Raw genomic sequence first — 13,004 nt, 5'->3', positions numbered from 1 at the left:
TTTAATTCTTTCTGTTGCTCAGAATTCAAAATCTGATCAAAGATTCTTCATGTTGTAGTATTTCTTCAAATAATCTGAAAAGGCTTCTAAAAAACCCAAATCACCATTATATTATTTTATTTTAGCTGTTAGCTTTGCTGAATCAACATAGTCGATTACTTTGCTTATCTAGTCTTTCCTTTTCTGAGCATAAAGGATCCTATCTGTTGTACATAAATAATTTGACCATCTTTTTTGGAATTTCTATTCCTACAATCCCCAGCAGAAAAGCTTGCATTTGTGTGTGCGTGTACTCACTTTAAACATCTTTTTTATCTCATCATATATCTTTTCCCAAAATACCCTAGGGATTTTTTTTTCTAAATCCACCACATATGGAAAAAGAACCATCTGTTCTATTAGGAACCTTCTTATACATTTTAGATAATTTATCAAGTGTTAAATACCATCTATACACCACAAAAGGTGTCTTTATGTCCACTGATAAACAATAACATTATCTTCTTGGAGGTTTAGGAAGATGGTAGAAAATGAGGAAATGAGAAGGTAAAGTGCCCCCTTTTTCATATCTCACCTTTATCTTCCTCAATATGTTTTATATTCTGGACAAAATTATATGTAAGGGACTTCCATTTTCCCGAAATATATTTTATTTCATTATTTGCTTGCTTCTTTATATGCTACATTTCCTCTGAGAAGTTTAGAGCACCATACATTAAGCTTTCTGCTTTATCCCAACAATTCTAATCGCTTTGAGTTTTTTTCCTACCATCAAGAGATATATAAATTTTATGAAATAAATCTCTGGGAGATTTGCCCAAAGTCATGCTATGAGTTTCATTAAGGCTGGAGTATAATGCCAGCCCTCCCCAATCTAGCACCCTTCAAATGTTGCTGGACTCTCAACTCCTATCACCCCCAAACAGGATGGCAAATGCTCATGGATGATGGGATCAGTAGTCCCAAAATTTGGAGGTCACTATTATGTACACACATACTAGTAGTAAGCACTGTGACTTATTTCTGAAAGGGAATGTGTTGTAAGGCTGTATCATACAACTATTTAATATTTAAATGCAGTCTTTATATTTATCACACTTTTAAAATAGATATATAAATAAATAAACTGCTACAGTACTCCCCATTTCCAAACCGGAATAACAACATAATTAGACCTAGGGGTATGACAGTTAAAATACATACAAAAACAACAACCAGCTATTGACTCTTTAAGGGGATGGGAAAGAATCTGTGGGAAATCAAGGAAACTCTGTATCAAATTACCATACTAGTCTCACACAACTAGGCACTTCAATCACTGGGCCATACTTCATCTGTAATATTTAGACCAGGGTCAAGGCATTCCCCAGCTTCCGGGAAGGTTTTATTATCCCATAGCTTTAAGTAGTTGTGATTCTACAGCTGCATATTTGCTTCATTTTCTGGATAAATCTCATGAGATAGCAGCACATGGAATTTTATATTAGAGATGCCTAATTTACTAAAATAGTACATCCTGTAGCCCAATGCAGTTTGCACATACAGAAAGCAGGCAGGAAACTTATGGGATGTTGACTCAGATCTATTTTATGTAGAGTTCATTTGTAGAAGAAGAATTTGGATTTGATATCCCGCCTTTCACTCCCTTTAAGGAGTCTCAAAGCGGCTAACATTCTCCTTTCCCTTCCTCCCCCACAACAGCCACTCTGTGAAGTGAGTGGGGCTGAGAGACTTCAAAGAAGTGTGACTGGCCCAAGGTCACCCAGCAGCTGCATGTGGAGGAGCGGGGAAGCAAACCCGGTTCCCCAGATTACGAGACTACCGCTCTTAACCACTACACCACACTGGCTCTCCCAGAAGAAGAGTTTGGATTTGATATCCCGCTTTATCACTACCCTAAGGAGTCTCAAAGCGGCTCACATTCTCCTTTCCCTTCCTCCTCCACAACAGACACGCTGTGAGGTGAGTGGGGCTGAGAGACTTCAAAGAAGTGTGACTGGCCCAAGGTCACCCAGCAGCTGCATGTGGAGGAGCGGAGATGCGAACCCGGTTCCCCAGATTACGTGACTACCGCTCTTAACCACTACACCACATGCTTAGATGGAGTGCATTCCTTTGTTGCATACCTAAAAATAAGGGTTAAGAAGTTGCCATAAGCAGCAAATACAATAGAGGAATATTAACAGCTAGCTAAATAGCCATCAGGTTGTGGGATGTATATGGGAAAATGGTAAAGAGATTGAAGAGTCCTTGCATAATAAACAGTTAGCTTTGTGTCTACTTGCCAAAAGCTCTTTGTGCTTCCAGAAAATATCTGTGCTGCTTGTTGCTCATCTGTGTATGAAGACAATAATTCTTGACCTTTGTTTTCAGGTTTGTTAAACATGGGATTTTTTAGGTACAACTTGGACTAAACGACTAAGCAACAACAACAGGAAATCCACAATTATGGTTTCCTGCCATTTTCTGTAAACAGCCTAAAGGTAGCATTCCTTTTGGTGCAACTGTAAGGGGCCAATGGTGTCCTGGGCCAGAGGGAGAAATGAGTGGAACAACAAATGTAAATGTTACCTTTGTACAGTAGACTACTTTCCACAAACCCTTCTGTTCTCCCTGAGACAAGAAGAGTTCAAGGACACATCCTAGTCTGGCAAAAATACTTAGGAAACAATGCAGAACTAGTATAGGATGTGCCTGGGGAGGGTTCTGAGGAAGAGGCCCAAAGAGATTCCCCACCCTTGCTTTAATTCAAAGTCAGTTCTTAAAGCTAAAAAAAGGGATACAAGCAATATTACCATGTTTAGTGTTATGTACTGAAGTTCTCACCCTGGGACAGCAGGGGGATACTGTAGATAGTTATGCAAATGAAGGATCGAAAAGTGACGTTCAGTGATTGGATAGTTTTAGAAAATGGCAACAGTTACATTGTTCTGGAGCTCTATATAAGCAGGCTGACTGAGCCCCTCAGCTTAGTTCTGTTCTGACATCTGAATAAAGAAGAGCTGTTTGAAGAATCGCTGTGTCGTCTGCTATGTTCGCCCACAACTTAACATTTATATTTCCCCCCCTTCTTCCCATAAGGTTTCAAGGGTATTTTTTGCTTGCATCAAAAAATTAGATTCCTGCATTGCAGGGGATTGGACTAGATGACCCTTGGGTCTCTTCCAACTCTATGATTCTCTGATCAGGAGTCTATTGCCCATCTATCGTAATAACACAAAAACATTCAGATCCTGACCCATGCTTACATACAAAAATCCTCCATCCTCCACTTCGCAGTAACACATTGCTTTCCACCGGGGCTTTTTTTTTTAGCCAGAACTCACCTGAACTGAGTTCCAGGACCTCTTAGGCGGGTGCCATTGCCATCATGAGAGAACAAGGTGTTCATGGTGAGTTCCAGCACCTCTTTTTCTAGAAAAATAGCACTGCTTCCCACAATAAAAGTACCGTATTTTTTTTGCACCATAACACTCACTTTTTTCCTCCTAGAAAGTAAGGGGAAATGTCTGTGTGTGTTATGGAGCGAATGCCTGCGGGTGGCGGAGGGGATCTGCTGCAGTCGTGAGCAGAGGATCCATGGTTCCCCTTCCTTCCCTCCTCTGTGGCTCGCTTTGAAACAGCAAAGCAGGAGAAGAACCGCGGAGTGGGGAGGAGAGAGGGACAGAGAGCCTGCTTCTTTAAAGGAGCAAAGCGGGAGGGGAGAGGAGCCTTCTCCCCTTATACCCCTCTTCTTCATTATTAGCAGCATCCTTCTCCACACACCCCACATGTGTTCCTTCTCCCCTTAAACTCCTCTCCTGCATTATTAGCAGCATCCTTCTCCACACACCCCACGCGTGTTCCTTGTCCCTTGAGTGCTTTTCCTTCCTTCCCCACTTAAAACGTGGTTACAAAGCACGGATCCACATGAATCCTCAGGATTTTTGCACTGGGTCACCCTAAATTCACCATCAGATCACATAGCATGTCCATGGCTACAGCTTGCACCAAAAAAATCACGCACCCACTGTTGCCTGGGGCCGCAGTGGTGCAAAAACGTGGTTACAAAGCATGGATCCACATGGAACCTCAGGATTTTTGCATTGGGCTACTCCAAACTCACTGTCAGATCACATGTCTGTGGCCACAGCATGAACCACAAAAATCATATATCCACTGTTTCGTTTAGAATATTTTTTTTCTTGTTTTCCTCCTCTAAAAACTACGTGCGTGTTATGGTCTGGTGCGTGTTATAGAGCGAAAAATACGGTAAATAACACTTGGCTTGTAAATCAATACCAAAACACGCAATATTAGAAGCCACAGCGGCGGCGGCGGGTGTGTGTGTGTAAATTGACCACAGATAGAGCAACCCAAGTTTTAAGACTTTCAGACTCTTCAGTTAACTCTGTTGAAATGTATGACAGCTGTAGATACGTGGTCTAGCTTGAAACTCTCACTACTTGGGCGTATTGCTGTAATTAAGATGAATGTATTGCCAAGAATGCTATTTTTGTTTCAGACACTGCAGATTATTGATAAAACTGATTGTTTCAAGAAGTGGCAAAAAGATCTATCTAAATTTGTCTGGCAGGGCAAAAAGCCAAGGATAAAATTTAAAATATTAACAGACGTTAAAGAAAGAGGGGGCTTTGCCCTGCCAGACCTAAAACTCTATTATGAAGCAGCAGCTTTCTGCTGGTTGAAGGAATGGCTACTTCTTGAAAACACAGACATACTGGATTTAGAAGGGTTTAATAATGCATTTGGCTGGCATGCATATCTATGGTATGATAAAGTTAAAGTGCATAAAATGTTCAAAATTCACATTGTTAGAAAAGCACTGTTCAATGTCTGGATCAGATACAAAGATCTTTTGGAAAACAAAACCCCAAGGTGGTTGTCTCCAATGGAAGCTAAGGCAGTAAAGAGACTCAATATGGAGGCAAATTGGCCGAAGTATTGGGAGATCTTAGAACAGGATGGTGACAAACTGAAATTGCAGAGTTTTGACAAACTAAAAAGTGAAGTCCGAGATTGGCTTCATTATTATCAAATAATGGAGGTATTTAAAATGGACAGAAAAATTGGCTTCCAGGTGGAAAAATCAAAATTGGAAACAGAACTATTAGAACCTAAAACAAAAATATTGTCTAGAATGTATAATTTGCTGCTGAAATGGAACACACAGGATGAGGAAGTGAAATCGGCTATGATTAAATGGGCTCAAGACGTTGGCCATAACATAATGTTTGCTGACTGGGAAAGGTTGTGGACCACTGGAATAAAGTTTACGGCATGTAATGCCTTAAGAGAGAATATAATGAAAATGATATATAGGTGGTACATGACACCAGTCAAGCTTGCAAAAATGTATCATATGCCTGATAATAAATGCTGGAAATGTAAAGAAGCAGAAGGTACCTTCTTTCACCTTTGGTGGATGTGCCCAAGGATCAAGGTTTTCTGGGAAATGATTTATAATGAATTGAAAAAAATACTTAAATATACATTTAGAAAGACCCCAGAAGCCTTTCTCCTGGGTATGGTAAACCAACAGGTTCAAGTGAAGGATAGAACTCTTTTTATGTATGCTACAACAGCAGCAAGAATACTCATCGCGCAATACTGGAAGACGCAGGATTTACCCACGCTGGAAGAATGGCAAATGAAGCTCATTGACTATATGGAACTTGCAGAAATGACTGGCAGAATCAGAGACCAGGGAGAAGAGATGGTGAAGGAAGACTGGAGAAAATTTAAAGATTATCTACAGAAACATTATAAAATTATGAACGTTTGAGGTATCAGATTGAATGTACAAGAATGTTACTATAAAAACGACAATGTTACAGAAAGTATATTTAGTAAGACATAGGGAATTGTAAGGATAAATAAGACAATAACATTAATCTGAACCAAAGATACGCCAGAGGGAAAGAGTTTACTACCAGAATATAAGATCTAGAATACAGAGTGGGAAGGCATGGGGAAGTCGCAGACTTAAGTTAATGCTGAAGAATACAATGACATAATATTTGTTTTTAATTTTTTTTTATTCTTATCTTTTTCATTTTTTTTTCTTTCTGTATAATGTATGTATTGTTTTGTTTTTGCTATTTTCTTTTTGATGTGTTTGTCGATTTGTTTTCTGTTTGTTTATTGAATGTGGAAAATAAAATATTATATATATAAAAAAAAGAAATGTATGACAGCTGTTCTGGTGCTATTCCATTTATTTATTTAACTGTGCTTTATGGAAATGAATGCACTGCTGGATTGTGCCCATAAATTCAGAGAATCTCACTTTTAGAAAAACAACAAGAAAAAGGCAGATGAGGTAACAAGCATTTCCTTTGGTAGGGTTTTGGTCGTGGCATCCTATCAAAAAGCAGGAGAGATTAGTTTATTTTAAAGTTCTCTGAGTTTAGTCCTTATAAGAATCAGGCATTCTCAAAGTATGAAGATGTCAATCTTCTTATTAGGATATAGAGTTCTTGTGAATTATTCCATTTACCGGGCTGAAGTAGCAAGCCACAGCAAGCAGAGAGAGTCAAGGAAAAAGAGGGCTGTTCCCCTTCCTCTGGTAGTGGCAGGAAGCAGGAAGGAGAAGGAGAAGACGTCCCTCCCCCCTTCCTGCCAGTCACAGTTTGCCACTGCCATCAGCCTTAGCCCAGTAAGTGAGACGGGAGGGAAGGAGGGTTGGGAGAGTTCATCTCTCATTTGGAATGAACTGAATAAGAATTGAGGCCGGGGAAGGGGGATAGTGGTCCAATCTTATCTGAAACAAGAATCCTTAGTTCTCACACAAAGCGTTCTCTCTCATATACACATCATGGGCGTAGCCAAAGGGGAGCGGGGGAAAGGGCAGCTGCCCCCAAGATCAAATAAATCCATAAAAATACTTAACTGAGGTTCTCCCCCCACCAACATAAATCCTGGTTACGCCCATGATACACATTTTTGAAAATATTTCCCCCTTATTTTGCAAATGGTGAGCAAACTTTATATCCAGCCTTGGTTAAAAATTAGGCAAGCCAGACAGTTATTCTGGGGGGTCTATGGATTACCATTAGGGTTGCCATATTTCAAAAAGTAAAGGCCACCAGGACACCCCAAAAGTTGAGCTTTTTTAAAAAAGACCCCAAAATTGTTGCGCCAAAAGAATGCAGTTTTTCGATTGACTTGCCTAAGAGCTAGAACAAAGTGCCACCTTTTGGAAATTCTCCCCAGATGTCAATTCCACCTTTGAAATCCCAGTAATGTTCATTCAGTCTGATCTGCTCCTCAACCACTGTCCCATATAACTGGCCTCAACAAAGATTTTTCTCTCAAACTTAAGAAGAAGCACAGAGACAGTGAACCTATTTTAAAAGGTGGATTATGAATAATGTAATTGATGTGAAGACAATGGAACACTTAGTTAAAGGTCTTGACTTTGGTGGGTACTTTTCTATCTGCTAGAAAACATCTTACACAATAAATTGAGGTTTTGGAGGTAAAAGAATGCAAAATAGACAAAAGAAAGAAAAGGGTTAATGTGCAGGGGGAAAGCAATAACAAACATATATGGGCCAATTACTCCTTCACACAGATACTCACATTTTGAACTGAGATAATTCACAATTAACAAGCACATTTATTGCCAGATTAGTTTTGCTACATTGTTAAAATTTCAAAACTACTGTGAGATCATTTATTTATGTCCCTTCGGGCATCTCTTCCCTTAGGCAGGAAACGGAAACGTAAGTCAGGATGGAGGTCTGGTCCAGTATGCCATACCTATGATCCACCCATTCCTGTGGCCTGCTTTCAGTCTGGGTGAGAACTGTCTGCAGGAAACATTCCAAGAACAGAAAGTTGCCCAAACAGGCCTATAGACACTGCCTCAGTTTGCTAGGACAGTATTCAGAGGACATCGATGAATCCCCTTGAAGTGATACAGATCTGTACAATTAAAATCCCAAAGGAGGTTTTAAGTGACTCAGAGTCTTAAGTACCTTGGAGATGCATTCCAGGAAGCAGTTTGAATTGGGGTGAAAAGAGCAGTGGCTTAGTCCAGAGAAAGGAAACTGTACAGCAGAGGCCTAAAGACATAAAATAACAAACTCTGGAGAAGGGAAAAGATACTTACACAACACATGCCTAGGACTCCCCTGCCAACTATTGTAGAAACTTGCTATTCAAAAACATACATGGAATGGAAGGCCAGACAGCTGCTCCACACATATAGAGGAACTGGGTTGAAGCCTGTAACTCTGGAAACTCTCTTCTACTCTGAAATGGTTAGGGGTGAACTAGGTTTCAGATGAAGCACAAGTCATAAGGCTTACCAGGCATATTCAAAGTAAGGCTCAGCAAGGCACACATGCCAAATCAGCACGAATGCTGCGCTGCCGATCCTTGACTAAAATAACCAACCAAATCCCATCTCCAAAATAAAATAAAATGCAACACCTGGGTGAGAAGAGTGATTCCAGTGTGGCGTGAGTGGGAGGGGAACTGAAGTGTGTTAATTGGAAGCTAGACCCAGGGATTTAGGAAAAAATATTATGATGAGCTAAAGGGACGCGGGTGGCGCTGTGGGTTAAACCACAGAGCCTAGGACTTGCCGATCACTTGCAGTTCAAATCCCCGCAACGGGGTGAGCTCCCGTTGCTTAGTCCCTGCTCCTGCCAACCTAGCAGTTCAAAAGCACATCAAAGTGCAAGTAGATAAATAGGTAAACGGCGTTTCCATGCGTTGCTCTGGTTCATCAGAAGCGGCTTAGTCATGCTGGCCACATGACCCGGAAGCTGTACGCTGGCTCCCTCGGCCAATAAAGCGAGATCAGCGCAACAACCCCAGAGTCGGCCACGACTGGACCTAATGGGGTCCCTTTACCTTTACCTATTACGATGAGCCAATGGGAACGGCTGTGGAAAAGAGATATCAAATTTACGGGATGCTATAATTTAAGAGAGAATGTAAAGAAAATGCAATACAGATGGTACCCGACCCCGGCCAGACTGGCAAAAATGTAAAAATACTGTAGTGATGTCTGTTGGAGATGCAACAATGGGGCAGGAACCTTTCTACATATGTGGTGGGAGGGCAAAGCGATAGTAGGATTCTGGGAAAATATCTATAACGAACTGAAAAAGATGTTTAGATTTTCATTTGGGGGGAAAAAACCAGAATCCTCTCTCCTAGGTCAAAGGTAATAAAAAGAACGGTCAGACCAATATTTATGTATGCAAATACGGCGGCAAGGTTATTGATTGCCAAAAATTGGAAAACCAGCAGCACCCCGATTAAAACAGAGTGGTTATCTAAAATGATGGAATACTTCCATATTGCCAAACTAACAGGGAGGATAAGAGGAGATATGGTACAAAAAGTGAATAAGGAGTGGGCTACACCAAAATTTATGTGGAAAAAGTAGAATTTCTGACAGATATTGAGTGAATCCAGAAAATGATTAGTGAAAAGAAAGTTAATATAGAAGTTGAGATTAAGGAAATAATTAAATGCATTTAAGCTAGTTGGAAAAATAAAGTAGCGTAACAAGAACGGCTGGAAGTCAAGTCACTTGCTGGGTGTCTGTGTGGGGTAGGTGTGTAGGTATGTTGGTATGTATAGTATAGGTAGGTATTATATAGAGTAATGTAGGTATGTTTTATGTTATGAAAATAAGGTAGTGTGTTGTGTACGTGTATTGTGTAAATGTATATGTACGTGTTTTATGTGTTAATAAAATAAAATAAAAAAGGAAGCTAGACCTGTCCATCAAGGGCTAGAGTCTCACAGAATGCTCCAGTCAGAGTGCTTGCAGAGAGGAACAGCATACACAAATAGTTTATCTCTGTTTATTCTTTATTTGTTTAACATGATGCTGTTTTGTTTGATTTATAACTCCAAATGTATTACTTTTAATTCATCCTTTTTAAAAACCCAGAGTCCAGTTTTGAAGGGGGAAACATGCTTCCTCTTAATTTACAAGTATTGTCTTGTGTGAGACTGTGTTCCTATATTTTTCTGTGTGTCTAAATATCACACAGTTAATTTATCATAGTTCTTTGGGAGCACTACCCAATTTTAAGCATCAGAGTCTGTTTGACTTGAAACCTACTCCAGTTGATTTAAATTGCCTACATTCACCACTCCTTTTGAAATCCTAATTGTATTTTTACAATATAGTATCATATATTGATACAGTTCTTTTGCAGTGTATGGGATCTCAGGGGAGGGGATGACACGTCATACTCCTTCTGGGCTAGTTTGTCCACCTTTGGTCCCCACCTTGCACTCAGTTCTCACCTGCTGTCCTGGACTAGCTGGATGAAAAGGAATGGTGGGAGGCACCCAAGGGAACCCCCAGAGGAGGCAGGCTCAGAGCTAGGGGATTGGTGGTGGGACACTGAGGAGCCGTCAAAGGGAGAAGACAGGGAAGAGGTGTCAGATGCTGAAGGGGCAACAGGATTTAGTGAGCAGGAAGAACCTGTGATAGGGAGAAGTTCAGACTCCCCCTCCTGCTGTGTCCAGCTTCCCTCCCCTCTCCCCACCCGTTCTCCCAGTACATGCAGAGAAATGAAGAGGGCGGAATACAGATTAGTTGTGTACAGACATAGTTTGAGACTGCTTGGGAAACATCCTGGAGAGGGGGAGCTTTAACGAGGGGAGGAAGGTGGGGACCTTCAGTCCCGGCAACTTCTCCATAGGGGAAAGACCTGCTGGAAAGGGTTGCTGAGGCCACATGGCCAAGCTGTATTTTTGTTTCCCTGAACAGAGTTATTTTCACTGGCACAGGTGAATTGCTGCCATTATTGCTGACCTGCACTTGACTCCTATCCTGACACCTCCAGCTCCTAGAAGCTGTTAGCCTATGACAGCGGCCACACCCCAGAAAACAGCTTGGGCTGGTTGGCTAAACCAGGTAAGGATAGCCAATGGGTCCCAAACCCTCAGTGAGTTAGGAACTTCCCCGGCATGCGAAGACAGGCTTAGGTGAATTGAGTGGACAAGACCAATAGTGGGTTAAACCGTCAAGCAATAGAATGCTTTGTTCAATTTCAGACAGAAAAAGTGGAGGGACAATTGGTGCCATGTAGCCAATCCCAACACTCTTTTTCAATTGGTGTTGATTATAAGCGATTTCACATAAGTGTGCTGTGCCATGGAACATAACCCCTCCACAAAACAGTTGCTGCTTGTAATGCAAAGCACAGGCTCTAGCTAATGAAGGTTGAGGTTATATGTAATAATGAATACTTAGCAGAGGTGGGTGAGAACTAGAGGAAATGCTCACATAGCAAGTTCAGGTGGATGTAGCTTGAACCATTGAAAAGACTCCTTGCATACTGCAGTTTATTGTTCTGTGGGCTGGAAACCAGGAAAGCGATTTTCCTCAGAAGTTTGGCCTCTCTAATTCTAAGCCTACATTACTGAGCATGATGATATTTTTAAACCATTAAGGATCTGTTGTATTTCTACTACTATTTTACATTTTTCAGTAATCCTTGGTAATCCCAGAGAGACACAGACACTTTTTGTTCATATTTATACATCATATTTCAGGTGTTTGGGTTTTTTTAACTATACAAGGGTAGCTTACATAATTATGATAAACACATTTAGAATAAGACCCAATGTTAAATACAGCAAGCAACAGCAGTGACAAAATCCAGCAGAAGCAATAAAACAATGGCAGCTGCACAAGAGCAGCACATCACATTTCGATGCCTGAGGCAAAACATCAAAGGTGCTGCCCGGCTGCTACTACCACCTCCTTTACCTGGGTTGTGTGGCAGTGCCTGCAAAGCAGCACTGACAGCAGTAGGTTCCAGTGAGATCTTGCGGCACTCACGTGAGATCTCATGTGGTTTCCCCACCAGCAGGGGTGCTTGGGGTTCTGCCACCAAAGGTGGCTGCCGCAGCCTGCCTGATGTGCACATCTGCCTTACAGCCTCAGCAAAATGCTGACAAATTAAAGAATCTGCTTGTGCCAGAAGGACATCAAATTCTGCACTAGGCACACCCTCCCCACGAGGGGACTACACCTCAAGGTACCACCACCAAGAAAGCCCTTTGCCCTGTCACCACCCACCTAATTTCAGTGGCTAGGGGACCTCAGAGAGGAAGGCCTTGTATGCCAAACATTAAGTTCAGGAAGCCTCGTGCTGCCCCTGGATCTTACCTGATGAGATCCCTTGCCAGGTTGCAGCCTAGGTGGGTCAAAACAGCAGCACTACCACCTTAAACGTGTATGAAAAGGTTTGAGAAAGAGTCCCCCAATTCATGTGTGGGTTCAAGGTGGCTGAAGATTGCTGCTGTAATAGGAGGCATCAATGTCTGAGATGGTTTAAAAGAGAAGCACTTTGATTTGTGCCCGAAAGCAGAACAGAAGCTGAAGTACTTGTTTAAGTGGGGAGTTATGTCCTCAGTGGCCAGCTCCAGTAGGAGCCAGCTGTTGTATTTTACAGCAACTTAAATTTCAAAAACAGCCCCAGCCATACACTACTCTGGCTTTCCCTGTCACGGATGGGTGCTACAGAAGCCTCTTAGGCCTCAAATGACAGCGCTCAATGAGGGTCTCCAAATCCAAGACTTGGGGGAAAGGCCACCCCCAAAGCAGTTTGCCTGCCACTTTCCTAGTCCGAAAACCCACCAACAGAGCCTCCAAGTCTGGCTCTTGTCTCCAGGGCCATCTTTAGCATATGCGCCGCCAGGGTGCAAAGATCCGCCCAGCGCCTCCAAATTTAGTTTAGCGAAGCTTCAGTCGTGTCAAAGGTGCCGCTGACCCCGCTGCCGCATAGCATCTCAATACAATACGTAACATGTTATTTCGATGTAAGAGTTAATTTCGCGTGCACGGCGCCGTTGAGAATGGCAAGCGCTGTTTTTGAGTCTGACAAGCGCTGCCGTTGTGAATGATAAGCTTGCGCATCTTTGGTAAATGAGCACACAAAGTCGAAAGTCCTTGAGTGAAAGAGTAGGTATACATTTTAGTAATACCTAGGTTTATATATGTACTTTGTTTTTCT

At 41.7% G+C, this 13,004-nt stretch overlaps 1 protein-coding gene across 2 annotated transcripts in view; it reads right to left on the bottom strand.

Annotated features, from left to right (window-relative positions):
* Positions 1–13,004, bottom strand: part of COL4A1 (collagen type IV alpha 1 chain) — a 177,760-nt gene that overhangs the window by 163,983 nt on the left and 773 nt on the right. The window lies entirely within an intron of this gene.

This window comes from Podarcis tiliguerta (genome assembly GCF_965153285.1).
Source record: "Podarcis tiliguerta genome assembly, chromosome: 3".
Classification (NCBI taxonomy): Eukaryota; Metazoa; Chordata; class Lepidosauria; order Squamata; family Lacertidae; genus Podarcis; species Podarcis tiliguerta.
The sequence above is the reverse complement of the archived record's forward strand: the minus strand, read 5'-3'. Positions and strand labels throughout refer to the sequence as shown.